Here is a 26,598-nt window from a genome sequence, read left to right as displayed (position 1 = left end):
GCCTGTGCTGGGATTCAAGAAGAGTCCAAGTCCATGATTGTGCTGACAGAGTCCCCAGGCAGGCTGCACTAGAGAAATTTACCACTTAGCTTCCAAATCAGCTGCAACACCAACATCTTCTAGAACTAGGCTTATGGTTAGGTGAGAGTGCTGAATGCCTGGCTGGGGGGTGGGGAGTGGGGGAAATTCAGGGGTGTCTATGGGACCTAAGGAGAAATTTGGCTATCCTACCCTAGAGGGGAACCAGGAAGAAATCTTGAGCAGTAGGAGGGCCAGGATTGGGAGGGTAACAAGCTTGTCAGAGCTAAGAACCACAGCACAAAATGTTTTGCGGGCTGGTTAATGAGCCAGTTGGCCTAAGGTTATCTTTGGACTAGAGAACAGGTTAGGTGAGAGAAGAAACCTGCTCTCCCTCAAACCAAAACACCTGGGACACTCTGAAGCTTGCGAAAGTGTAGCTTGGAAGTAGGGTCCCACTGTAAGAGGGAGTTAAAAGTCAAGTAAAATACAGCAAGATGAGCAAGCAAAAAAAGTTGAGAACTTTTGAAAGTTTCTTTAGTGACAAGGGAGATCATGGTGCACCCTCAGAAGAGGATAGCAACCTCAGGGCCCCTACATCCAAAGCTTTCAAGAAAAATATGAATTAGTCTCAGGCCATGGAAGCACTCAAAAGGGACTTTGAAGAGAAAGTAGGAGATATAGAAGGAAGATTTAGAGAGGTGGAGGAAAGAATGGAAAGAGAAATGAGAGTGATGCAGAAGAGTCATGAGAAAAAAATCAACAGCTTGAAAAGCCAAACAGAAAAGGAGATACAAAAACTCTCAGAAGAAAATAATTGCCTAAGAATTAGGATTGAACAAATGGAAGCCAGTGACTTTATGAGAAACCAAGACATAGTAAAGCAAATCCAAATGAATTAAAAAATAGAAGGCAATATGAAATATCTCCTTAGAAAAATAGCTGACCTGGAAAAAAGATCCAGGAGAGATAATTTGAAAATCATTGGACTATCTGAAAACTATGACCAAAATAAGAGTTTAGAAAGCATCTTCCAAGAAATTGTCAGGGAAAATTGCCCTGCTTTCTAGAAGCAGAAGGTAAAATAGAAATTGAAAGACTCCCCCCATCACCTTCTGAAAGAGAACCCAAAAGGAAAACCTCCAGGAATAGTATAGCCAAATTCCAGAGCTCCCAGGTCAAGGAGAAAATATTGCAAGCAGCTACAAAAAAAAAAAAAAAAAAAAAAGGAATTCTAATACTGTGGAGCTACAATAAGGATAAAACAAAATCTAGCAGCATCTACATTAAATGACCAGAGGGCATAGAATATGATATTCTAAAGGGCAAAGGAACTGGGACTACAGCCAAAAATCACCTACCCAGCAAAACTGTGTATAATCTTTCAGGGGGGAAATGGGACTTCAATGAAAAAGAGGACTTTCAGACATTCATGAAGAAAAGACCTGAACTGAATAAAAAATTTGACTTTCAAATACAAGATCCTAGAGAAGCATAAAAAGGTAAACAGGAAAAAGAAATCATGAAGGAAGCTAAAAGATTAAACTGTTTACATTCCTACATGGGAAGATGATACTTCTAACTCATAAGAACTTTCTCAGTATTAGGGCAGCTGAAAGGAATACACTTAGAGGACACAGGTCTGAACTGAATATGAGGGAATGATATATGTAAAGCATTCATTTTATGTTTATCCTTGTTTTTTTGTGGGGAAAAAAGGTGGCCTATGTCTGGGGCTGGATTTGGGCTTGGAGCCTCCTGGGTCCAGGGCTGGTGCTTTGTCTACTGTGTCACCTAGCTAACCCATGATGACATCTTTAAAGTAAAGTTAATGGAGAGTGGGCTGGGTGGGGTTGTAGTTTGCACATGGACTTGTTCACGGAAAGACAGGGTTGGTCACTGCTGGGCTCTGCCACCTGCCACCACCATGGAGAACTTCCCAGAGGAGATGGATAAACAGTAGTATTGTCAGAATGAGCTGCTGCATCTGGTGTGGACACTTTTCAATGGCATGAGCATTGAGCTGCCAACAGGGGAGCTCTTTAGCTGGGAGAAGTGACTTCCTCAGCATGCTACCAAAAGAGCTGTGAGAACCTGCCAAAATCCAACATCACAGGGACCCAGGCTGAGGTAGATGTCAAGTGCCCTGTATGCTTTCTGGAATTTGAGGCAGAGCAGACTGCCCTGGAGATGCCTTGTGAGCATCTCTTTCATTCAGACTGCATCATGCCCTGGCTCGGCAAGACCTCTGTGCAGATATGAGCTACCTACAGACAATGAGGACTATGAAGATTACAGGAGAGAAAAGTCAGGGAAGGATCCGGAGATGTGCCTGGATCCAGCTAAAAGGAAGGAACATCTCCTCTCTGTGGTAAAAATTATTTGTGGTAAAGATATATATTGGAAGTTTTAGCTGAATCATTTGAGAGATTGCGCATGCTACTGAAGCGGCTTTTGAAGGACCTCCTTTTTGGGGGAGGAGAATGCGAGGAACTTCTGGTACATGGACTTAAAAGCGAGGGCAGGAAAGGAAGTTCTGGCTCTCTGGCTGCTAAACTTAGCTGTGGCAGCGCACGCGGGTGAGAGGAGTTGAGAAACACATGGTTGGTGTTTGGCTTTGGGTGTGATGATTCTCAGCCTGGCAGGCATTTTGGGATTCAGTGAGTTTTATAAAGGAAAATAAACTAAGCTTATATCTAAGATTATTCATTTGTATTTCTCCTTCCTTATTTCCCTAATTGGTTTCAGCTCTTGTTGTCTAATTAATTCCCAAGCAATAAAGTAAAAAAAAGACCTGATCCATCATAGATTAAAGTTCAGTGGCTCCTTTTTCTTAAGGAAAGTAAAAGGGGGAGATTAATGCTCTGTACATCCAATTTGGCTCTCACATCTCAGACCAGAATGCTTTTGCCAGGGCAAATAAGGCCCTGGCTCTTAAGCAGCTGTGGGCAGACTTGGATGGGAACATTCAGTGCTTCTTCTTGTGTATGATCATCATGGCCTTAATGCTGCCCCTCCTGAAATGGATCATTGTGGCCACCATGGAGTGTCCTGTGAATCTTCATAAACCAGCAGTGTGTCATCAGGGGGCCACAGTCAAAGGCTGGGGGTTTTATCCAAGGCTAGGAGACTAAACTGGATAGTGGGAGAAGAGAAGCTAACCCCACTGAAACCACTGGGCCCCACTGAAGATCTTTGATTGATGCGAGAGTTGACGAAACCATGGGGAGTTCTCTTTCGTGGACTCGACTCCACCAGCCATACCCTTACATGCTAAACCCCCACCCAGGGGTACAAGCTAAATTACCCCTTGCTACATACTACTGAATAAAAGCCCTTCTTGGGTAAAAAAAAAAATTTTTTAATTAAATGAATAAAATAAAGTTGAGGTAAGAGGAATGCACTGGAAGAAAGGGAGAGGTAGATTGGGGAAAAGTAGCTCACATAAAAGAACCAAGAAAAAGCTTAGGGAGGGGAGGGGAAGAGGGGAAAGGAGTAGGAGAGGGAGTGAACTTTGCTATCATCAGAATTGGCTCAAAGAGGCAATAATATACATACTCAAGTGGGTATAGTAATATATTTTGCCCTGAGGGAAAGTGAGAGGGGAAGGAGATGGGGGTGGGGGTGGGGGAGAAGAAGGGAAGGAAGGAAGGGCAGATTGGGGAAGGGAGCAGTAAAAAGCAAAACACTTTCAAAAAGGTGAAAATGTTCTGCATAACTGCACATGTATGACTTATATTGAATTCTTTTATTTCATAGGGAGGGTTGAGGAGGGAGGGAGGAAGAAAATTTAGAACACAATTAGCTCAAAGACCTTAATCTCATCAGAGTGGGCTCAAGGAGGGAATAACATACACACACAATTGGGAGGAGTAATCTATCTAACCCTGCAGAAAAGTAGGAGAGGAAGAGGATAAGGAAGGAAGGGTGAAAGAAGGGAGGGCATAGTGGGGGAGGGGACAGTCAGAAGCAAAAAAGTTTTTGAGGAGGAAGAGGGTAAAAGAAGATAGAAAATAGAGTAAATATTATGGGAAGGGAAAGGGAATAGGATGGAGGGAAATAGTTATGATAATTTGTTTTAATGGTACAACATATGGTACCTACTTTGCTGGGCTATTGTGAAGAAAATTCTATATAATTTCTAAATGCTATATAAAAGTTATGATGAACAGGATGCTATCAGAAAAAACCTGGAAAGACCCACATGAATTGAAGCAGAGTGAAATGTACTATATACAAAATAACAGCAATACTGTATGATCATCTGCTGGGAAGCATGTTTTTATTTTCAGCAGTGCAATGATCCAATATAACTCTGAAGGACTTATGAAAATTGCAATCCATCTACAGAGAAAGAACTGATGGTATCTGAAAATAGATTGAAGCATAATTTTTTTGACAGTTCCTTAATCTGAACTTTTGTTTTTATCTGTTTTCTCTCACAACCTAGTTAATGTGATGTTTTCCATGACTACTCATGTATAACTTATATTGAATTGCTTGAGTTGTTAGGGGTAGGAGGTGGGAAGGGAGGGAAGAAGGGAAGTTGTAACAAAAAGTTTTTAAAAATTGATGTCAAAATTTGTTTTTACATGTAATTTGGAAAATAAAATTCTAAACAGAAAAAAATAGAAAAAAAATAAAGGATTAGGGATTAAAAAGAATAGTTTGCTGTGGCAAAGCATGCCACTCTTCTAGAGTGTGTGCCCATTCTTGCAAGAATGTAATAAAGCCTTCATATATTCACCAAAAAGGAAAGTCCAGTATTTTTATTTCTGACAATCCTGACTTTGGGCCCAGTGCTCTACCTACTGCACCTTCTAGTTGCTTTTAGAGCATTATAAAAATAGTGTACCTTTTACTTGTTTGGGGGGGCTTTTTGTGGGGCAATGAGGGTTAAATAACTTGCCCAGGTCACACAGCTACTAAGTGTCAAGTGTCTGAGGCTGCGGATTTGAACTCAGGTACTCCTGAATCCAGGGCCTGTGCTTTAGCCACTGTGCAATTAGCGCCCCCAAGAGTGTACCTTTTAAAAGAACTGCCTGGGGTATGGGGTACACAATTTGTGGCCTTGTGATGAAGCTAAATGATTCACATGAGCATCTGCTTCTTGGCCTCACTGTGCTCTGATGAGAGCACTATGGTAAGTGGAGGTAGCATGGTTCTGTTGAATGCTCACTGAATAGGAATTTGGAGATCTGGCGCCTGGAGACCAACAATCCCTTGGTAAATATGTTACGGTGGGGATTCCTTTCATGTATAGGTTGGGGCAGAACTAAGGAAAGAGAGCAATAGTCATATAAGAGGGCTCTGCTTCTTGGATTGATTCAGAACATTTCGGAATCTGGTAAAACAGCAAGTTTGTCTTGGGCTCCTTGACTAATAGTGATGTGGGATGGAATTAGGGTCAAATTGATCATGAGTCATCCCAAAAGAATTGTGAGACTCAGTGCCTCAGTTTCCCAAGTTTTATTGCAATACTGTGAGTGATCAAGGGAGAACACCATAAAAAGTGGAAAGGATATCTCTCGAATAGTAAAAGGAAAGACAGTTATCTTTTAGTATGGATAAATTGATTATCAGTCTCATTATAATAATAATCTCCACCTTTGGGGAGGTACAGAGGAGGGCCCCTTCCTTCTCATTATAATAATCTCCACCTTAGGAGGTACAGGGGCGGGCTCTTCCTTCTCATTATAATATTCTCCACCTTGGGGTGTTTCAGGGGAGGGCTTATCCTAATTTGGAGTTCCTGGGGTCCTAGCCACCCCCCGAGGCAGGTACCTTTTTCAGTGGAGCTGGTTTTTGGGGGTTTAACAGTCCCAAGGTGAATCTGGGAACAAATCTGGCCTTTTATGTGCATGTCTCTTTCTGGTTCCATGACTAGTTTCAAACATAATCATTTTTCTTTAGAATTTCTATACCCTTGTCATTTTATCATTGCTATTGTCTTCAGGTCTGCTCAGCCTAGGTCCCTCTGTTCCCGTTATGGGTACTGATTATGTGGGTATGAAAACCCAGTATACTACTTGTAAGTTATCCATTAACTGGGGGTCTGACTCCCTTTTAGAGCTAATATCTGAATGGCTTGGGTCTTAGGTGTTCTATTAACCCCCTTTTGCTTGCTACATCAATAGTACTGACATTTAAATAGGTATACTGACCATACAACTCATGAAGTGCTACCTTAAGGGACGACATGTTATCCCCATTTTACAGAAGAAGAAAAAATTATGGTTTGAGTGCTCAAATAACAAAGAGGTGCCAGTGCTTGAATTGGAACACAGGTCTTCCTAAGCCAAGTTTGACACTGTTCACCATAGCAAGCTACTCTGAAAGCAGGGCCTATGTTATATCTATTTGTGTATCCCTGGTGGCTAGCACCTTGCTTTGACGACATACAGACTTTCAAAATTGAATTGAATTATAAATTGATTTCTGAAATAAGTATTGTCTAGCTGCACCCAGTTCTCCCACATCACTTCAGGGCTCTATTCAGTAGAGTTGTGAGCAGTAGAAAGTTTAAGAATCATAAGAATTGGAAAAGCTTTCATATTCGTAACTATCTCACTCTTAGGATAAACCTGCCTTGTGTTTTTATAGGTAAAGAAAATGAATCCTTGCAGTGAAGTCTATTTGAAAGAAAGGAGTGTGGGAGGTTTAGAGCAGAATGATTATTTTTTTTAATCCCTTAAAAATCAAATGAGCCAAAACAATACCCAATTAACAGGCCCAAAGCCTCTCCTTCTACTAAGTAAAGGAGTAATTAGTTTAGTGATAGATAACACTTCCCCTTGCTTAGGATATTTGCATAGTTGATTGCATGTTTGTCTCCTGCACCAAGGGAAGGCAAGAGCTTCAATGCTTATGCCTTAACCCTTCCTGCTCCCCAAATGAAATGATGCTAGCGGACACTTGGAGCCCCACGCATTAACCGTCATCCCAGCACAAATACGCAAACAGTATAATTCAACTGGCATTCTTGCTATGGGCCTAACCTTGAGAAAATAAAAATTCTCAGGACCCTATCCCCCTTTTGGTGGGCTCTCTTCTCTGGGTTTCCATGAAATGGCTCCTTCTTCATTCTCAAGGTGCCAGATTATCATACATGTCATGCTCATTATTCAGTTAACCGATCCTTTTACTCTGTAAATTGTAGTGATTCCCAATCTGGTCTTGGACCAACTATAAACTCTTCTGTTCAACTTTTAAAGCTCCTCACAAACTGTCCCAGAACTTCTATAATAGATGTATTGTACCTGATTCTTTTCTACACACTCTATGATACAGTAATCCTGGCCTTCTTTCTGTTTCTCAAACAAGATATTCCATCTCTCTTCTCCATGACTTTACATGGGCCATTGTCCTTCATGCCTAGAATGATCTCCAACTTCACCTTTCTAGGTTCCTTCATGACTCATTCTGAGTATGAACTTTTTTTTTTTTTAAAGTGGGGCAATGAGGGTTAAGTGACTTGCCCAGGGTCACACAGCTAGTAAGTGTCAAGTGTCTGAGGCTGGATTTGAACTCAGGTACTCCTGAATCCAGGGCCGGTGCTTTATCCACTCCGCCACCTAGCTGCCCTGAGTATGAACTTTCTAAGGCTTTTTCTAAACCTTCACACACTCACTCACACACCAACTGTTATTGCCATCCCCTCCAAGGTTACCATTTGTCTGTTTCATATTTGTTTTGTATAGACCTATATAGGGAAGCTAGGTGGTGTAGTGGATAGAGCTGGGCCTAGAGTCAGGAAAATTCATCTTTCCAAGTTCAAATCTGGTTTCTGACACTTACTAGCTGTATGACCTTGGGCAAATATCACTTAACCCTACTTGTCTCAGTTTCCTCAAGGAAATGGCAAACTAGTCCAGGATCTTTGCCAAGAAAACCCCAGATGGGATCAGAAAGCCAGACACAACTGAAATGAGAAAACAAAATAGACCTATATATGAGCATATTGTAACCTCTTCTCTAATAAGGAATAAATCCCTTTAGCACAAAGAGGGTTTCCTTTTGGCCTTTGTTTTCTCTTTGCCTAGCACAGTGCCTGTATTTCACAACACTTGCTTATTGATTAGCTTTGTTTCCTCATCTATAAAATGAAAATGTTGGACTAGATAAATTCTAAGGGCCATTCCAGCTCTGAATCCTGATCTATAGCCCCAATCTTCAGGAATGAGAATTATTCCAGGTTAAGGCAAAATTATACATGTTATTTTCAAAATTAAAAAATCAATTATTATTCTCAATCAATAGGCATAACACATAAGTACTATATAATCCACTGGAAGAAAGTGATCAATCACAGAGGGAAATCTAAAGGCCCAGAATAAAAAGAAAAAACAACCAAAAATTGAGGAAAATCAAATTGAGTGATTTTTATTTATTATATTATTTTTTTTCATCTTAGGGAAAAGAAAATACCTTTAAGAAAAATATTATAAAATGGACATCAGAAGAAAGAAAAGATTTCCAGAAGGTTTCTCTCTCTTTAATTGGTGTTAATTTAGATACCAGCTAAAAAGAAATCAGAGTACATATATAGATCTATATCTATCTCTATAGATATAGATATATACACATATATATGTGCATGTATATATGCATCTATGTCATATATATATATATATGTATATATATGAATGTATCCTATATAGAGATAGATATACATGGGATTTGAAAGTTATACCATTGATGTGAAGAGCATTATAAGAGTTTATTATACTGTGAAAAGGCTGATGTAGAAACAGGAATGCAATGGAATTGTTGTTTTTATTGTTGTTCAGTTGTTTCAGTCAAGTCTGACTCTTTGTGACCTCATTTGGGGTTTTCTAGGCAGAAATACTGGAGTTGTTTGCCATTTTATTCTCCAGCTTGTTTTACATATAAGGAAACTAAGGCAAGCAGGGTCAAGTAACTTTCCCAGGATCAAACTGCTAGTAAGTGTCTGAAGCCAGATTTGAACTCACAAAAAATAGTCTTCTTGACTTTAGGCCTGGCATTCTATACACTGCACCACCTATCTGTATCAGAGGAATTATTATTGTACTATAAGAAACAAGGCATGTGATAAATATAAAGAAGTTGGAGGAGTTGGGGTTAGATAAAATGATGCAAAATGTACTCAGTAGAATAAAGAAAACAGTATACTTAATGACAACAACAATGTAAATGGAAAGAAAAACAACAACAAAACATTCAACACTGAAAACTATGAAATTATGACCAATCTTGACCCCAAAGAAGAGATATGAGAATGTACCTCCTTCCCTTCTTCATAGAAGTGAGGAAGAACATTGTGAAACACTACCTATGATATCAGATTTCTTGGCGTATTTTTAGATTTAATGATTTTCTCTTTTTCATATTTTTTCTTTAATTTTATTATTAAATTAAATTTTATTATATGTTCATTAATTCAATATTACATGATAGTATAATACCAATATAATATTTAAGGGATGGCTCTCTGGATGGGGGGAAAAAGGAGCGATACGTTGGAAAATATAGGTAATATAAAAACAAAAACAAAAAATGTCCCTAGAATTAAAAGAAAATAATTAAGGATATTTTAATAGTAAAAAAATATTTAAATGTATTTTTTTAAATGTAATTCTGTATTCACCAAAGCAAACTTCAGATAATTAAATTTGATTTTCTGAGTAGAGTGGTCTACTTAGAAAATTACAGATCTTGGTTGTTAAACCAGATAAATGTCCCTTTGCAAATCAGTAAATTCAATTAAGCAAGTATTTATTAAGTACTTCCTCTGTAAAAGATGCAGTCTAAGATTCTAGTGGAACCATGCTAGGTGGTTGCTTTCTGATTTTTAAAAAAATTGTCATTCTGATTTACAAATATATCATCTATGAAATTAATTAGTCCACACATTGGAAACTACTTAGAGTTGTGTTTCCTCCATGGCAGCTATTCCAAAAGTATACTCTGGAGACTTTCAGGGTTTTCCAATATCCTTTCCTGGGGTCCCAAAAATGAAAACTGTTTTCATAATAATGCAAAGATGTTTTAATTTCTGATAAAGAAAATATCAATAGATATAACACACACACACACACACACACACACACACACACACACACACCCCTAATAAATAGTTTTTAAGCGTGTAAAGTGGGGGGGGGCAGCTAGGTGGCACAGTGGATAGAGCACCGCCCCTGGATTCAGGAGGACCTGAGTTCAAATCCAGCCTCAGACACTTGACACGTACTAGCTGTGTGACCCGAGGCAAGTCACTTAACCCCAATTGCCTCACACACACACACAAAAATGTCTAAAGAGAGTAAAGGGGTGCAGAGTCCAACAATTTTGAAAACCTTTGCTCTAAGGGAAATGCTTCTTGTGGGCATGAGAAGCTATCTATAAGCTGATTTGAGAGAAGTTAGAAGGCAAGTCCAATCTTGAGTGTTACTGCCCGCAACTTTTGGTCCCACTACTGGGCATATGCCAGAAGGAAGTCAAACAGAAATAAAGGTTTGATGTATACTGAAATGGAGCAGCTACATGGTCCAGTGGATAGAGTGCTGGGCCTGGAATCAGGTGTTCAAATCTGGTTTCAGACACTTACTAGCTATATGACCTTGGGCAAGTGTCATTTAACCCTGTTTACCTCAGTTTCCTTATCTATAAAATGAGCTGGAAGAAGGAAATAACAAACTACCCCAGTATCAGTAAACCACTCCAGTATCTTTTTCAAGAAAATCCCAGTCAGTTCACCATGGTGATCTGTTCCTCGGCCATATATTTCTTTCCTAATAAATCTCTTTTTATTTTACAAGATTCATGATGAGCCTCAAATTCTTTGGGTGAGCTAGCCACACACACACATACACCCCTCCCCCTACCCACATCCAGGTTGCAAGTCCCCTCTGATGTATTAGGCAATAAAGGGGTTAACAGAAAAACTTAAGACTCAAGCTTTAATTCAGATATGAGCTCTAAGATGGATTCAGATCCCAGTTAATGGATACCTTACAAGTCAGGATGCTAGATTATCGTAGGCACAGTGATCAATACCCATAAGGGGTCATATAACAATAAGACACAAGACAGGGTATAGATACTCTCATGAAAAATGAAGATGTTTCAAAACTAAGCATGGGAATTAGAAAGAGATATGTGCAGAAAAGGCCAAATTTGTCCCCACTTTCACCTTATGACATGTAAACCCCCAAAACACACCTCCACTGAAAAAGGTACCTACCTCAGGGGTTGGTTTAGGACCCCAGGAACTCCAAATCAGGATTAGCCCTCCTCTGTACCTCCCAAAGGTGGAGATTATTATAATGAGACTGATAATCAATTTATCCATACTATAAATATAACTATCTTTCCTTTCCTTATTTGAGAGATACCTTTTCATTATTCTGGTTCTCTCCCTGTGGTCACTCACAGTATTGCAATAAAACTTGGGAAACTGAGTCACTGAGTCTTGTAATTCTTTTGGGACAACTCATGATCAATTTGACCCCAAATTCAGCCCACATCATTTAGAGTAAACAAACAACCATAAAATATTACTTCTTTCTCACCAGCCCACCTCAGATATGAGGTAGGGCAGTACATGACTGATAAACAATATCAAGATCTTCAGGATGATATACAAGATATAGATGGGTGTTGAATATCTTACTGATGTCCCATTATTCCAAAATCCCCTCCCTGTTGTTGTATTTCCCTCCCAGTTCTTTGTAATGAATGCCTTTCCCTCCCTTTTGTTTTGTAAAGATACAAAAGAGCAGTCTTCTCTTACTGCAGTGGGACAGGTCACCATGGTGATCTGTTCTTGGCCATATATTCTTCTCCTAATAAATTTATTTTTATTTTATGAAAAAGAAAATTCCCAAATGAGACCATGAAAATTTGGACATGACTGAACAACAACAAAAATATAAATATTACAAAATATTTATATAAACACTTTGTGGTAGCAAAGAACTGGAAATAAAGTGGGAACTCATCAATGGAAAATGGCTTAATACTCTGTGGCTTTTGAATATGATAGAATGTTATTGTGCAATAGCAAATGAGGAATATGAGGAATTCAAAGATACCTGGGAAGATTTTTATGAACTGAGGCAGAAAGAACAAAAAGAAAAAAACTAAAGGAATAATTTACATAGTGACTGCAAAAATGTAAATGAAAATATCACTATAAGGAAGCTGAACTGTGAGTAATGGAAAAGCTAGTGAAGCTCCTGAAGAAGAGATGAAAAACCGTAGTTACTTCTTGAGAGAAGAGATGTAAGAGACATTATTGAGACATGGGCTCTGTATTGGATGTTTCTGTATGTTTATCTTTGTCATATGAGATTGTTCTATCTGGATCAGATTGGCAAATAACTGAGACATGAAAACAAAAGGCATCAACAAAATTTGAAGAGACAGAGACAGAGAGGCAAAGAGAGAGAAGTCCAGTACCGGGAATTGTGTTGGTTTTTATGTAGGACCTTATCCTATTCTACTATCCTGACATTGGATGTCTCCCCCAGACCAAAAATGTCAAATGTGGCCTGATGTGAACTACAATAATCTCAAGTTCTAATGAATCACATTCAAATGTAATTGGGAAATATTTGACAAGAGAAAAAAAATACAATAAAACATAGACAATACTACACTGAAAACTAAGCTAATATGTGACCCACAAGGATCTTTATTATGGCTTAGTGGTCCCATTTCTATTTGAGTTTGATACCACTTCTCCAGACCCTACCTTCTTAAACTGTGGGTCATGACCCCATATGGGGTCACATAACTGAATGTGGGGGGTCACGAAAAATTTGGCAACAGTAAAAGTTTATGTATACCTATTTTATATACCTACATAACTGGGGTCACATAAAAATCTTTGGGGCAAAAAGGGGATGCAAATGGAAAAAGTTTAAGAAGCCCTACTCTAGACTAGTGATACTAAAATAGGCTGTGATGTGTCTGAGTACAGTGAGGACCAGACTAAAATGTAATTGAGTAATAATTAGCATAATAAGCAAAAATATAGCATAACATAGATTATGTTAATATGTGTTTCTTTCTAAATCAATATGGCCTACAGAGATTCTTATGAATGGCTTAGTGGCCCCCATTTCTACTTGAGTTTATTCTCACTTCTGTAATTCTATTGATCAAGGTAGTTACTCACTTCTCATCTGAACTTGACCTATTATTTCTCTAGCCATCAGTTCAGCAGCTGACAACCATTCTCTAGATACATATTACTAAATATCATATACAAAGCCAATACTTCTGATTCAGGATTTTCTAAGCAACAACACTGCAGTCATGCTGTGAGACCATGGCATATACTTCCCTTGGTGCATTTTGAAGAAATAGTTTACTAAATCATTTTACCCAAGTTGGATTAGGCCTAGGTGAAAAACCTCCAGTTTCTAAATGTACAAACTGAGAGACTGAAGTCTAAAGCAGAGCTAACCAACCCTGAGACTATCACATTTGTAAAATGAAAAGACCAACTTTTCTTCAAAGAATTCAAAGCTAATTCTTTTAAAGTAGAATTTCACCTTCTGCCAAAGAGTAGCAATGATATGTGTTTAAGGTTGACTACTATTGTTTTGTCTGGTTAATTTCTTAATATAAATCTTAACAATCTCTTTTGTAGTTGGAACTTTTCAAATTACTTTCAAGGGATCATTAAATCTTGGCAGTTGAAAAAAGCTTAATTATCATGCCACCATTATTTTATTTTATTCGTTAGAGAATGGCACTGCTGTTGAAATCAAGGTCATTGGTTTGTTCTCCCACATCAGTCAAGTTTGCTGTGTGCTTAAGGCCCTTATAAAGTGATGATCTCATCTCCTAGCATCTTCTAAGATCAGCTTATGCTATATATCAAGTTAAATGTTTCCAATCAACAGTTTAATTACCTAAGATCATAGTTGATATCCCTGAATTCTCCATATCCCATTGTCTAGGAGAGATTGACTATAGATCCAATGTTGCCAACAGTTAACAGAAGCACCATCTTCTGGTGATCAATACAAACATTAGGCACATAATGCTTAAGGCATATAGCAAACAACATTCGTTTATTGTCTGTTATGTGCCTGGCACTGTACTAGGCTCAAAGGAGATAGGAATACAAAAGCAAGACAGACTCTGTACTCAAGGAATTTATATTATAGAAAGTATTAGTAATGGCTAACCGGACATGCTTTAAATGCAATGTACACACAGAAACAGACCCATAATGATACCAAATATTACTCAACAAATCCTTTCATGATCTGGAAAGCATGTATAATACCTTATTTATACAATGAGATAATCTATGTAAAGCCTTTGCAAATAACAACAACAAAAAAATCTATTTAAATTACTGGTATTAGTGATAGCAGTCAGAGGAAACATGGTGTAATGAATAAAAAAGGGATATTTAGTCCAGGAGACTTAGATATCAGTTCTGTCTATTACACAAACTAGATATTAGAAATGACACAACCCTCAGTGCTCCAGACAGTTCTCTAAGATGATAAAATCTAAAAAGGTAGCAATCTGCATTGGTAAAGGAAGTCTCTAATGAAGAGGAGGAAGAAGAGGAAGGAGAAGGAAGACAGAGGGGGAGGGAGGAAGAAGAGGGGGAGAGTAATAGCCATAATAATAGTATACCCCAAGGACTATGTCATGCCTGCATACAATAAGAATTCAATAAATGTCTTTAAAATACTGAACACCTCATGCTAAACTCTGAAATTTGCATTCAGGAAAAAAAAATGGCACATTTTTCAAATACTCTTGGAAGTCTAAATTCCTTTGTATTTGTGATATCAGAGATGGATGACCAATCAGATACATCTGAAGAAGACTCCTTCCCTCCCTAAAGTATCTGGACCAGTTTTGCATAGCCTTGTTGTACGGAGGACCAGTTCTTCAACTGGAATAATTGGAGGATCGAATTAAAGCATAGCAAAACCTAGGTAACAGGGCAGTGAGAGACCTCACACTCATGTCATCAATCCTTATTCTTTTCCTGCTAGGCCTAAAGATGATCACATCCAAATCTGGGACCCTGTGCTTTTGTCATGCTTTTAAATTTTTGCTTCCTCCCCACCTTTCTCCCTTCTTCATGACACCATAAGTATATAAAGTTAAGTTAACTTCCCTTATGTGAGATAAAATGTGTCCATAATTAAGGCTTATGGATATTGAGCATTATTGATGGGTTCATTTCTTCTGTGGAAATTTTTAAATCCCACCCCCAATCCCCCCCAGAAATAGCTGCAACAAACTGGAACATATATACACTTCCTACCCCACAAGTTTGTTGTAAGGAAACGACCCTGCTGTCCTTGAAATGCTATAAAAACATAAAGTAGTAGTAGCAGAAGCACCAGCAATAATAGTAGTAATAGTATCAGAAATTCTTGATAGAGGCAACTGGACTGAGAATAAGACCTAATACAGAGATCAGTAAGTAATCAAAAAATGTCTTTTGCTGCTGTTGCTGATAGTTTTATATCATATAAGGCACCCAGCTTACAAACCCATTACAATCTACTTACCTCTAAAGCTAAGAAATATATCATTTCCTTTATCCTTTGTGGTTGTGGTTTAATTTCAGAATAGAATCCAGCTAATATATGGGGCTTTCCTTGTCTTTTCCCACAGAGAGTTCGATGATTATCAAATATTGACAAAACTATTATCTGTTGCTTGTCATCAGCTATGTGAGACAATCTTTTCCTTAGGCATTGAGTCACAGAATCATATGGCTACATTTTCTTCTCCCAACCTCTGGTACTTTACATACTTTGTATTAAAAAGGCCACCCCACTTATTGTATTATTCAGTAACATCCTGCATTTGACACTTTGAATCACCTGAATACTTTCTCCCAAAGATTTCTCCTTCATTCATACCTTCTGTTTTCCCTTCCTCCATTCCTTTGATCTTTTTTCCTTCCTTTTCTCCTTCCTTCCCTCCTCTTTCCCTTCCTTCATTGCTTCCTCTCCTTAAGTTATAGTTACTGTGCTTATTAAATCACAGTTTTATACTTTGATTTTATTCGAAAAGAAAATGTGTTATTGATTCCTTTCATAACAATCATAGGATCATAGATTTAGAACTTGATGGGACTTTAGAAGCCAACTAGTTCAACTCTCTCATTTTAGAGATGAGGAAAATGAAGCCCCAAAAGTTTAAGTGACTTCCTAAAAATCACAATGGTGCCCTTTACAGAAATGAAAGAAAAAGGATTTGAACTCCGGTCTTCTGACTCCAAATCCAGTATACCACCTTCCAGTATATAGCTACCTGGAGAAATGGATAGAGTGCTGGGCCTGGCATCAGGAAATCCTGAATTCAAATCTACCTTAAGACATTTACTAGCTGTGTGACCCTGGGCAAAGTCACTTAACCACTGTCTGCCTCAGTTTCCTGAACAGTAAAATGGTATAATAATAATAGCACCTACCTCACAGGGTTGTTGTAAGAATCAAATGAAGTAAGATTCATAAAGCAATTAGAACAGTATCTGGCCTATAGTATGTACTTCATAAATGCTTATTCTATCCATCCACCAATCCATCCATCCATCCATCGTACCATGATGCTTCTCTACAGATCTCCTGATTAATCCTCTATGTTCTGGTTATGCTCATTTGTCTGGATTCAACCAAGTGTGCGTCCAACCCTAGGATTATGTTCATCCTCATATACAAGATCTGCCAACAGAATTTTTCATCCTGAGAACTTCTTTAATCTTTTTTTTTTTTTTGTGAGGCAATTGGGGTTAAGTGACTTGCTCAGGATCACACAGCTAGTAAGTGTCAAGGGTCTGAGGCCGTATTTGAACTCAGATCCTCCTAAATCCAGGGCCAGTGCTCTATCTACTGTGCCACCTAACTGCCCCAGAACTACTTTAATCTTAACCTGGCTAGACATAGCCAGAGATACAGATACAGATTTATTAACTCAAGTTCAAAGTATAAAAAAACAGCAACAACAACAACAAAACACAGGACACTTCAACTTTAGGAAACTTCTGATTTTTTTCCAAGAAAAATAAAGTCAACCCTTGATTTCATTTAGTCAACGCACCTACATTTCTGTTCCCTTTTGCTATATGACTTTGTAATTTAGTGGGAAATCTATTTAGACTGAAAGCATATGGCCTTTTTACCTCTGCTCCCGATTAATCTTTGCAAAGATGTGTGGGCCTCTGTTTATTTTTCTTGGAAATTGCCTCTGTACTTCAAATGAAAGTCTCTGAACACCAGGGAAGAATGAAGAAATGAAAGAGAGAAAATTAAATCGAGCAAAACAAGTATACTGTGTAAATGGATTTTGTTTTCCATTCATGAGATGATTGTGATGTGAAGGTATGTTTATTAAATCCTTTTCTGGAAGCTAAATTAGTTTAAAAGGGACAGAGCTTGACTTCATGTCTCTTTGCTACATCTATTCATTACAGAGCAAAGGCAACCCTGGAATAACTTTGGGAATAGAGGACTTTGAGAATGTCTTCTCACCATCTCTGCACTTACCCTAAGCCTTTCCTTTCTTTGAAGAGCTAGCTCAAGTCCCCTGTGAACACTAATTCTAGCTTCTGAGCTCCCTCCTTTGAATTTATATTGAACCTCTGTCATTTATTTTGTAAATATCACACCCACTTACATACATTCCCTTTGGACTGGTGGTAGTACTACACTGAAAAGAATTCTGGGTTTGGAGTCAAAAGACCTGGATTTGAATACTGGTTCTACTGTGACTCTAAGCAACTCACTTAAGCTCTCTTTCCTTCAGCAACTTCATTATTCAAATGGACAAGCTTCTAAATCCTGATGCTTGGTATCGTTAATTATTTTCATACATAGGTATCTTAAACAAGTGTGCCTCCTACTGTCTAACTGAGGGAGACAAGGTAGTATATTCTCCTGGAGTACAGGAATCATATCTTCTATTTCTATATCCTACATGGTGCCTTGTGTTGCCTGCACATTTTTTTTAATGTATAAGGTATTTTATTTTTTCCGTTACATGTAAAGATAGTTCTCAACTTTTGTTTATACAAGCTTTACAATTTCAGATTTTTCTCCCTCCCTCCCCCCCTCCCCCCTCCCCTAGACAGCAGGTAATCTGATATAGGTTATATCTATATATCTCTATACATATACATATAGATATATATATACACACACATATATATACACATAATAACATTAATCCTATTTCTACATTAATCCTGTTACAAGAGAAAGAATCAGAGCAGTGATGCAAAACCTCAAAATAGAAAAAAAAAACCCAACATCACCCAAAACAAAAGAAATAATATGGTTCAATCAGCATCTATACTCCACAGTTCTTTCTTTCTTTTTTTTTTTTCTTGGATTTGGAGATCCTCTTCTATCATGAGTTCCCTGGAACTCTTCTGTACCATTGCATTGGTGAGAAGAATATAGTCCATCACAGTAGGTCAACACTCAATGTTGATGATACTGTGTACAATGTTCTTCTGGTTCTGCTCATCTCACTCATCATCAGCTCACGTAAGACCCTCCAGGTTTCTCTGAACTCTTCCTGCTCATCATTTCTTACAGCACAATAGTATTCCATTGTATTCTTATACCACAACTTGTCCAGCCATTCCCCAATTGATGGGTACCCCCTCAACTTCCAATTCCTTGCTGCCACGTAAAGAGCAGCTATAAATATTTTTGTACATGTGGGTCCCTTTCCCCCTTCCATGATTTCTTTGGGCAAAAGACCTAAAAGTGGAATTGCTGGGTCAAAGGGTATGCACAGCTTTATTGCCCTTTGGGCATAATTCCAAATTGCTCTCCAGAATGGTTGGATCAGCTCACAGCTCCACCAACAATGCATTAGTGTTCCAATTTTCCCACAGCCTCTCCAACATTTATTATCTTCCTTTTTTGTCATTTTAGCCAATCTGATAGGTGTCAGGTGGTACCTCAGAGTTGTTTTAATTTGCATCTCTCTAATCATTAGAGATTTAGAGCATTTTTTCATATGGGAATAGATAGCTTTGGTTTCTTCATCAGAAAACTGCCTGTTCATATCCTTTGACCATTTCTCAATTGGGGAATGACTTGGATTCTTATAAATTTGATTTAATTCCCTATATATTTTAAAGATGAGGCCTTTATCAGAAGCACTGGCCTCAAAAATTGTTTCCCAGTTTTCTGCCTCCCTTCCAATTTTGGATGCATTGCTTCTGTTTGTACAAAAATTTTTTAATTTAATATAATCAAAATCATCCATTTTGCATTTTATAATATACTCTATCTCTTGTTTGGTCAAAAACTGTTCTCCTTTCCAAAGATCTGATAGGTACACTATTCCTTTCTCTCCTAATTTACCTATGGTATCACCTCTTATGTCTAAATCATGTATCCATTTTGACCTTATTTTAGTATAAGGTGTCAGATGTTGGTCTATGCCTAATTTCTGCCATACTATCTTCCAGTTTTCCAAGCTGTTTTTGTCAAATACTGAGTTCCTATCCCAGAAGCTGGAGTCTTTGGGTTTATCAAACACTACATTACTAGTGTCATTTACTACTGCATTTCCTGAGCCTAGCCTATTCCATTGATCTACCACTCTATTTTTTAGCCAGTACCAGATAGTTTTGTTGACTGCCGCTTTATAGTAAAGCTCCAGGTTGGGTACCGCTAACCCACCTTCCTGTGAATTTTTTTTCATTATTTCCCTGGATATTCTTGATTTTTTGTTTTTCCAGATGACTTTTGTTATTATTTTTTCTAGCTGTATAAAATAATTTTTAGGTAGTCTGATTGGTATGGCACTGAATAAGTAAATTAATTTAGGCAGTATTGTCATTTTTACTATATTAGCTCTGCCTATCCATGAGCAATTGATATCTTTCCAATTATTTAGATCTGATTTGATTTGTGTGAAGAGTATTTGGTAGTTGTGTTCATAGAGTTCCTGGGTTTGTCTTGGCAAGTAGACTCCCAAGTATTTTATATTATCTACCATTACTTTAAATGGAATTTCTCTTTCTATCTCTTGCTGCTGGACTTTGTTGGTCATGTATAGAAATGCTGATGATTTTTGTGGATTTATTTTATATCCTGCTACTTTGCTAAAGTTGTTAATTGTTTCAAGTAATTTTTGAGTTGATTCTCTAGGATTCCTTAAGTATACCATCATATCATCTGCAAAGAGTGATAATTTTGTTTCCTCCTTGCCTATTCTGATTCCTTTAATTCCTTTCTCTTCTCTGATTGCTAAAGCTAACATTTCTAGGACAATATTAAATAATAGGGGTGATAATGGACATCCCTGTTTCACCCCTGATCTTATTGGGAAGGCCTCTAATTTATCTCCATTGCATATAATACTTGCTGATGGTTTTAGGTAGATACTGTTTATTATTCTAAGGAAAGCTCCACCTATTCCTAAACTCTCTAGTGTTTTTATTAGGAATGGGTGCTGTACTTTGTCAAAAGCTTTCTCTGCATCTATTGAGATAATCATATGATTTTGGTTGGTTTTCTTATTGATGTGGTTGATTATGTTAATAGTTTTCCTAATGTTGAACCAGCCCTGCATTCCTGGTATAAATCCCACCTGGTCATAGTGTATTATCCTGGTGATCACTTGCTGTAATCTCCTTGCTAATATCTTATTGAAGATTTTAGCATCAATATTCATTAGGGAAATTGGTCTATAATTTTCTTTCTCTGTTTTTGCTTTGCCTGGTTTTGGTATCACCACCATATTTGTGTCATAAAACGAATTTGGTAGGACTCCTTCTTCACCTATTTTTTGAAATAATTTGTATAATATTGGAATTAATTGTTCTTTAAATGTTTGGTAAAATTCACCCATAAACCCATCTGGCCCTGGGGATTTTTTCTTAGGGAGTTCATTAATAGCTTGTTCAATTCCTTTTTCTAATATGGGTTTATTTAAGGATTTTATTTCCTCTTCAGTTAACCTGGGCAGTTTGTATTTTTGTAAATATTCATCCATTTCATTTAGATTGTCAAATTTATTGACATACAGTTGGGCAAAATAATTCCTAATTATTGCTTTAATTTCCAGTTCATTGGTGGTAACATCACCCTTTTCATTTTTGATACTGGTAATTTGGTTTTCTTCTTTCTTTTTTTTAATCAAATTAACCAATATTTTATCTATTTTATTGGTTTTTTCATAAAACCAGCTCTTAGTTTTATTGATTAATTCTATAGTTTTTTTTGCTTTCAATCTTATTAATTTCTCCTTTAATTTTCAGGATCTCTAATTTAGTGTCTAATTGGGGATTTCTAATTTGTTCTTTTTCTAGCTTTTTAAGTTGCATGCCCAATTCATTAATCTCCTCTTTCTCTTTTTTATTCATGTAAGCATTTAGAGCTATAAATTTTCCCCTAAGCACTGCTTTGGCTGCATCCCATAGATTTTGGTATGTTGTCTCATTATTGTCATTCTCTTGGATAAAGTTATTGATTGTTTCTATGATTTCTTGTTTGGCCTATTCATTCTTTAGAATGAAATTATTTAGTTTCCAATTGATTTTCATTCTTCTTTTCCCTGGCTCTTTCTTACATGTAATTTTTATTGCATCATGATCTGAGAAGGATGCATTTACTATTTCTGCCTTTCTACATTTGACTATGATGTTTTTGTGCCCTAATACATGGTCAATTTTTGAAAATGTGCCATGTACTGCTGAGAAAAAGGTATATTCCTTTCTATCCCCATTCAATTTTCTCCAGACATCTATCATGTCTAAGTTTTCTAGTAATCTATTCACCTCTTTCACTTCTTTCTTATTTATTTTTTGGCTAGATTTATCTAATTCTGAGAGGGGGAGATTCAGATCCCCCACTAGTATAGTATTACTGTCTAATTCCTCTTGTAACTCATTTAACTTCTCCTCTAAGAACTTGGATGCTATACCACTTGGCGCATACATATTTAATATTGATATTACTTCATTATCTATAGTACCTTTAAGTAAGATGTAATTTCCTTCCTTATCTCTTTTAATGAGATCTATTTTTGCCTGCACTTTGTCTGAGATAAGGATTGCTACCCCTGCCTTTTTTACTTTAGCTGAGGCATAATATATTCTGCTCCAGCCTTTTACCTTTACTCTGTGTGTATCTCTCTGCTTCAAATGTGTTTCTTGTAAACAGCATATTGTAGGGTTCTGGTTTTTAATCCACTCTGCAATTCGCTTCCGTTTTATAGCAGAGTTCATCCCATTCACATTCACAGTTATTATTACTGACTGTCTATTCCCCTCCATTCTATTTACCCCCTTTGTACTTTTCCCCCCTTCTTTCACCCTATTCCTCCTCACCGAAGTTTTACTTCTTACCCCTGCGTCCCCCGATCTGCCCTCCCTTTTTATCACCCCCCTCTCTTTTCTTTACCCTTTTCTCCCTTGCTTTTGTCCTCCCTTCTATTAGTCCCCCCCTTTCCCTTCCCCTTTTGTTTCCCTAAAGAATGAATTAAGTTTCTTTATCCCAATGAACGTATATGTTATTCCCTCTTTGAGTGAAATCTAATGAGAATAGGGTTGAAACCATGTTCCCCCCTCCTTTCTTTCCCTCTATTGTAATAGGTTTTTTTTCTACCTCTTCATATGATATAATTCATCCCATTCCACCTCCCCTTTCCTCTCCTCCCCATAGACTCCCTTTTTAACCCCTTAATTCTTTTGTATCATCACATCAAAGACAATTTATATTTATACCCTCTATATAAAGTCCTTCTCTCTGCCCAAATACATTTACAATTCTTACGAGTTATGAGTATTATCTTCCTGTGTAGGGATATAAACAGTTTAACCTAATAGGGTAACTTTTTTTCCCCCTCTGTTTACCTTTTTAAACTTCTCTTGAGTCTTGTATGTTGAGATCAAATTTTCTATTCAGTTCTGGTCTTTTCACCAGGAAATATTGAAAGTCCCCAATGTCATTAAATGTCCATCTTTTCCCCTGAAAGAAAATGCACATTTTTGCTGGGTAATAGATTCTCGGCTGCAATCCAAGCTCCTTTGCCTTCCGGAATATCATATTCCAAGTCTTGCGGTCCTTTAATGTTGAAGCTGCCAGGTCCTGAGCAATCCTGACTGTGGCTCCATGATATTTAAATTGCTTCTTTCTGGCTGCTTGGATTATTTTCTCCTTCACCTTATAATTCTGGAATTTGGCTACAATATTCCTTGGAGTTTTCCTTTTGGGGTCTCTTTCAGGAGATGATCAGTGGATTCTTTCAATGATGATTTTATCCTCTGATTCTATGATATCAGGGCAGTTCTCCTTAATAATTTCCTGGAATATGGTGTCTAGATTCTTTTTCTGATCATGGCTTTCAGGCAGATTCTCAAATTGTCTCTCCTCGATCTGTTTTCCAGATCAGTTGTCTTTCCAATGAGGTATTTCACATTTTCTTCTATTTTTTCATTTTTTTTATTCTGCTTGACTGATTCTTGGTGTCTCATGGATTCCTTATCTTCCAACTGTCCCACTTTAATTTTTAAGGCATTGTTTTCTTCAGTGAGATTATGCAGCTTTTTTTCCATTTGGCCAAATGAATTTTTTAAGGCTTTGTTTTCTTCAGCTTCCTTTTCCAAGCTGCTGATTCTTTTTTCATAGTTTTCTTGTTTTGCTTTCATTTCTCTCCCCATTTTTTCTTCTACCTCTTGCAATTGATTTTTAAAATCCTTTTTCAGCTCTTCCAGGAAGGCTTTTTGTTCTTGTAACCAATTCACCTTCCCTTGTGAGGCTTCAGATGTAGCCAATTTGAGGCTATTGTCCTCATCTGAGTTTGTGTTGGCTTCTTCCCTATTGATACAGAAGCTCTCAATGGAGAGGGCTCTTTTTTGCTTCTTACTCATTATTGCAGCTTATTTATTTATTCTTTAAGTTGAGGTCTGCTCTGGGGGCACCCGGGTCCCTGTTTTGGGCTTCTTGTGCAGGGATATAGGTGCTGTATGACCGGGCTTTTACTCTGAGGCCTTTATGGTGTGTGGAGATGCCCCGCCCTGCACTTCCTGTCTGATTGCGCTCGGCCAGCCAGGCGCCAGACCCCGGCGTCTGATCCTGCCTGACCCGTTAGTCTCCCTCCCGGCCGGTGCAGGTAGGTTTTTCCACTGTCCTTCTTGGCCACCAGATTTTTGAACCAGGTTCCGGGAGCCTCAGTTGTTCGGCTGTGGCCTGCAGCTCCTGCTGACTTGCCCCGACCCCCTCGGCACTGGGTTGCTGCCCTGCGCTGGGCCTCCCTTTTGCCCGAGTCAGACCAACCTTTTCCTGAAGTCTTCTAAATTATCTCTGGTTGGAGGACTGTGGCTCTCTGTCTCTTTGCAGGTTCTGTAGTTTCAGAATCCGTCCAGAGGCTTGATTTAATGTTCGTTTTGAGGAAACAGAAGGAGAGCTCAGGCAGCTTGCTGCTTCCTCTCCGCCATCTTGGCTCTGCCCCCGCCTGCACATTTTTTGATCAAAGGACTGGACTGTCCTTTTGATTTCTCTTCTTGGGTTTGGTTACAGCAACTGTTTCCCCTTTATTACATTTAGTCAGTGAAATAACAATTAAATGCAAAAATTTGATTAGCAATTTTTGTGACCAGGGGAAAAGCATACAATATGCATGTTCAATCACTAGTCCCCATTAGAATGTGAGCCCCTTGAGGGCAGGGGACCATGTTTTTGTCTTTCTTTGTAACCCAGTACTTACCACAGTGCCTACTATATTGTGAGGGAACATTAGAGACCCCAGGTTACCTTTAAGCAGTTTTCAGAGGGGAGTATTGCTGAAAGATCCAAGGAACAGGAAAGCACTAGATTGTCTAATGGTTCACCTAGGAAGCCAGAAAAGGAAGGAAGTTCAACCATATAGGAGCTTTCTGTTTTAACTAATATGTTGTTGCTGTTGTTATTGTGTTATGTCAGTTGTGTCTGACTTCGTAACTCCATTTGGGATTTTCTTGGCAGAGATAGTAGAATGATTCACAATTTCCTTCTCCAGCTCATTTCACAGATGAGGAAACTGAGGTAAGCAGCGTTAAGTGACACTTGCCCAGGGTCACACAGCTAGTAAGTATCTGAGGCCAGATTTGAACTCAGGAAGATGAGTTTTCCTGACTCCATTCCCAACACTCTATCCACCTATTTCTCACTTTTACCCAGCAACACCCCTGTTTTATAACAAGAAATCAATAATGTGTTTCCAGTTATTATTGGGCTTGGTTAAATCTGTGGTAAATAAAAGGAACTTTTTTGTAATGCCAATAAAAACTTCACAGTTTAACTAAATAACTTAAAAATTCACATTGCCTTGGATTATCTTGAATTCACATGCACATACTTAAATATGTACTTTTTTCACTCTCCTCCTGATCTCCCAAACTTTGAGACTACAAGACCGATTATGTCATCATGGCACACAAGGGTAAATTAACAAGCAAACTTGGTTGATTGGGGACATTTGGGAAGAGAGGATAGATAAGTAAGAGGGGTTAGATGTTAGGGGTTACTTAAATATATTTCTTTAAGCTAAAAGGACATAATTTTGGAAAAATATATTTTAAAACCAATTCTCAGACAGAAGAAATTTAAAATAATTTTCTCAGGAGCCAGATTATCAAACAACAAATAAAGACCCAAGAAATCTCCAGTTTCTTTTTTACTTCCTTATTACATTTTCTCTGTCTCCTTCATCAGAATGACAGACAGCGTGCTCTGCAAACAGATTCTCACTGATTCTTCCCCCCAACCTTTTCTTTGATTCTTCCTCAGTTATACAAGGTCCTTACCAGTTTATAGACCTGTCTCTTCCCTTGTTTCATTGGGGGGTGGAGGCAAGGAGAGAGGTTCTGGATTCTCATATAAACAGACCTTGTTTAGAAATGGAATTTCTCAATGAGTCAGTTAGCCTCTTTTAGTGTACTGGGGTCATGTAGCTGGTTCATTTAAACAATTGGACAGAGAAGAACAGAAATAAAGTTTGACAATGTATAAACATGCTTCCTTTTAAGTAACTTTCTTTTCAGAATTTCAAGGTTGCAGAATTGGTAAAGTAGGGCAACTGATTCATTCTACAGAAATCAAAGCTTAATTTTAAAGAACTTTTCAGCTGAAATAGAGAGAGGATATTCTATATACTACAGGGGCACCTGCTGGACAAGTGAGATATTGTAGCCCATACCTGTTAGCCATTGTAAAATTCTTAGACAGAAGACAGAAGCTAATTCTGGGACTTGAGAAGGTGACAATAAAGATACCCAGCCATGGAAAAGAACAGGAGAGACTAAGTCAAGGGGGAAAAAAAAGGACTATAGTGGACAAAAGATCCTGGAGTATGCAGCAAAAGATTCTCAGTACCAGAAAGATAGGTATCAGGCCTAGTCTTAATACAGTCTGATGCTTTCCCCAAATTTTATATTGGTGGCCTTTTGAGGTTCTTGGATTTGTTATTTTCAAAAGATTCCTATTGTTCAGCCACCTGCCCATGCCCCATAAAATAGAGCTCACCAAAGGTCAGATGAAAAGTTCAAACTATCCCTCTCAAATGTATGAACATTTAACTTCCATCTGAAATGTTTAATTC

The 26,598-nt window shown here is 37.9% G+C and overlaps 1 protein-coding gene across 1 annotated transcript in view; it reads right to left on the bottom strand.

Moving 5' to 3' along the window:
* PTN (pleiotrophin) overlaps positions 1-26,598 on the bottom strand; it is a 141,980-nt gene that overhangs the window by 23,811 nt on the left and 91,571 nt on the right.

This window comes from Dromiciops gliroides, chromosome 5 (genome assembly GCF_019393635.1).
Source record: "Dromiciops gliroides isolate mDroGli1 chromosome 5, mDroGli1.pri, whole genome shotgun sequence".
Classification (NCBI taxonomy): domain Eukaryota; kingdom Metazoa; phylum Chordata; class Mammalia; order Microbiotheria; family Microbiotheriidae; genus Dromiciops; species Dromiciops gliroides.
This window is presented reverse-complemented; position numbering and strand designations above follow the sequence as displayed.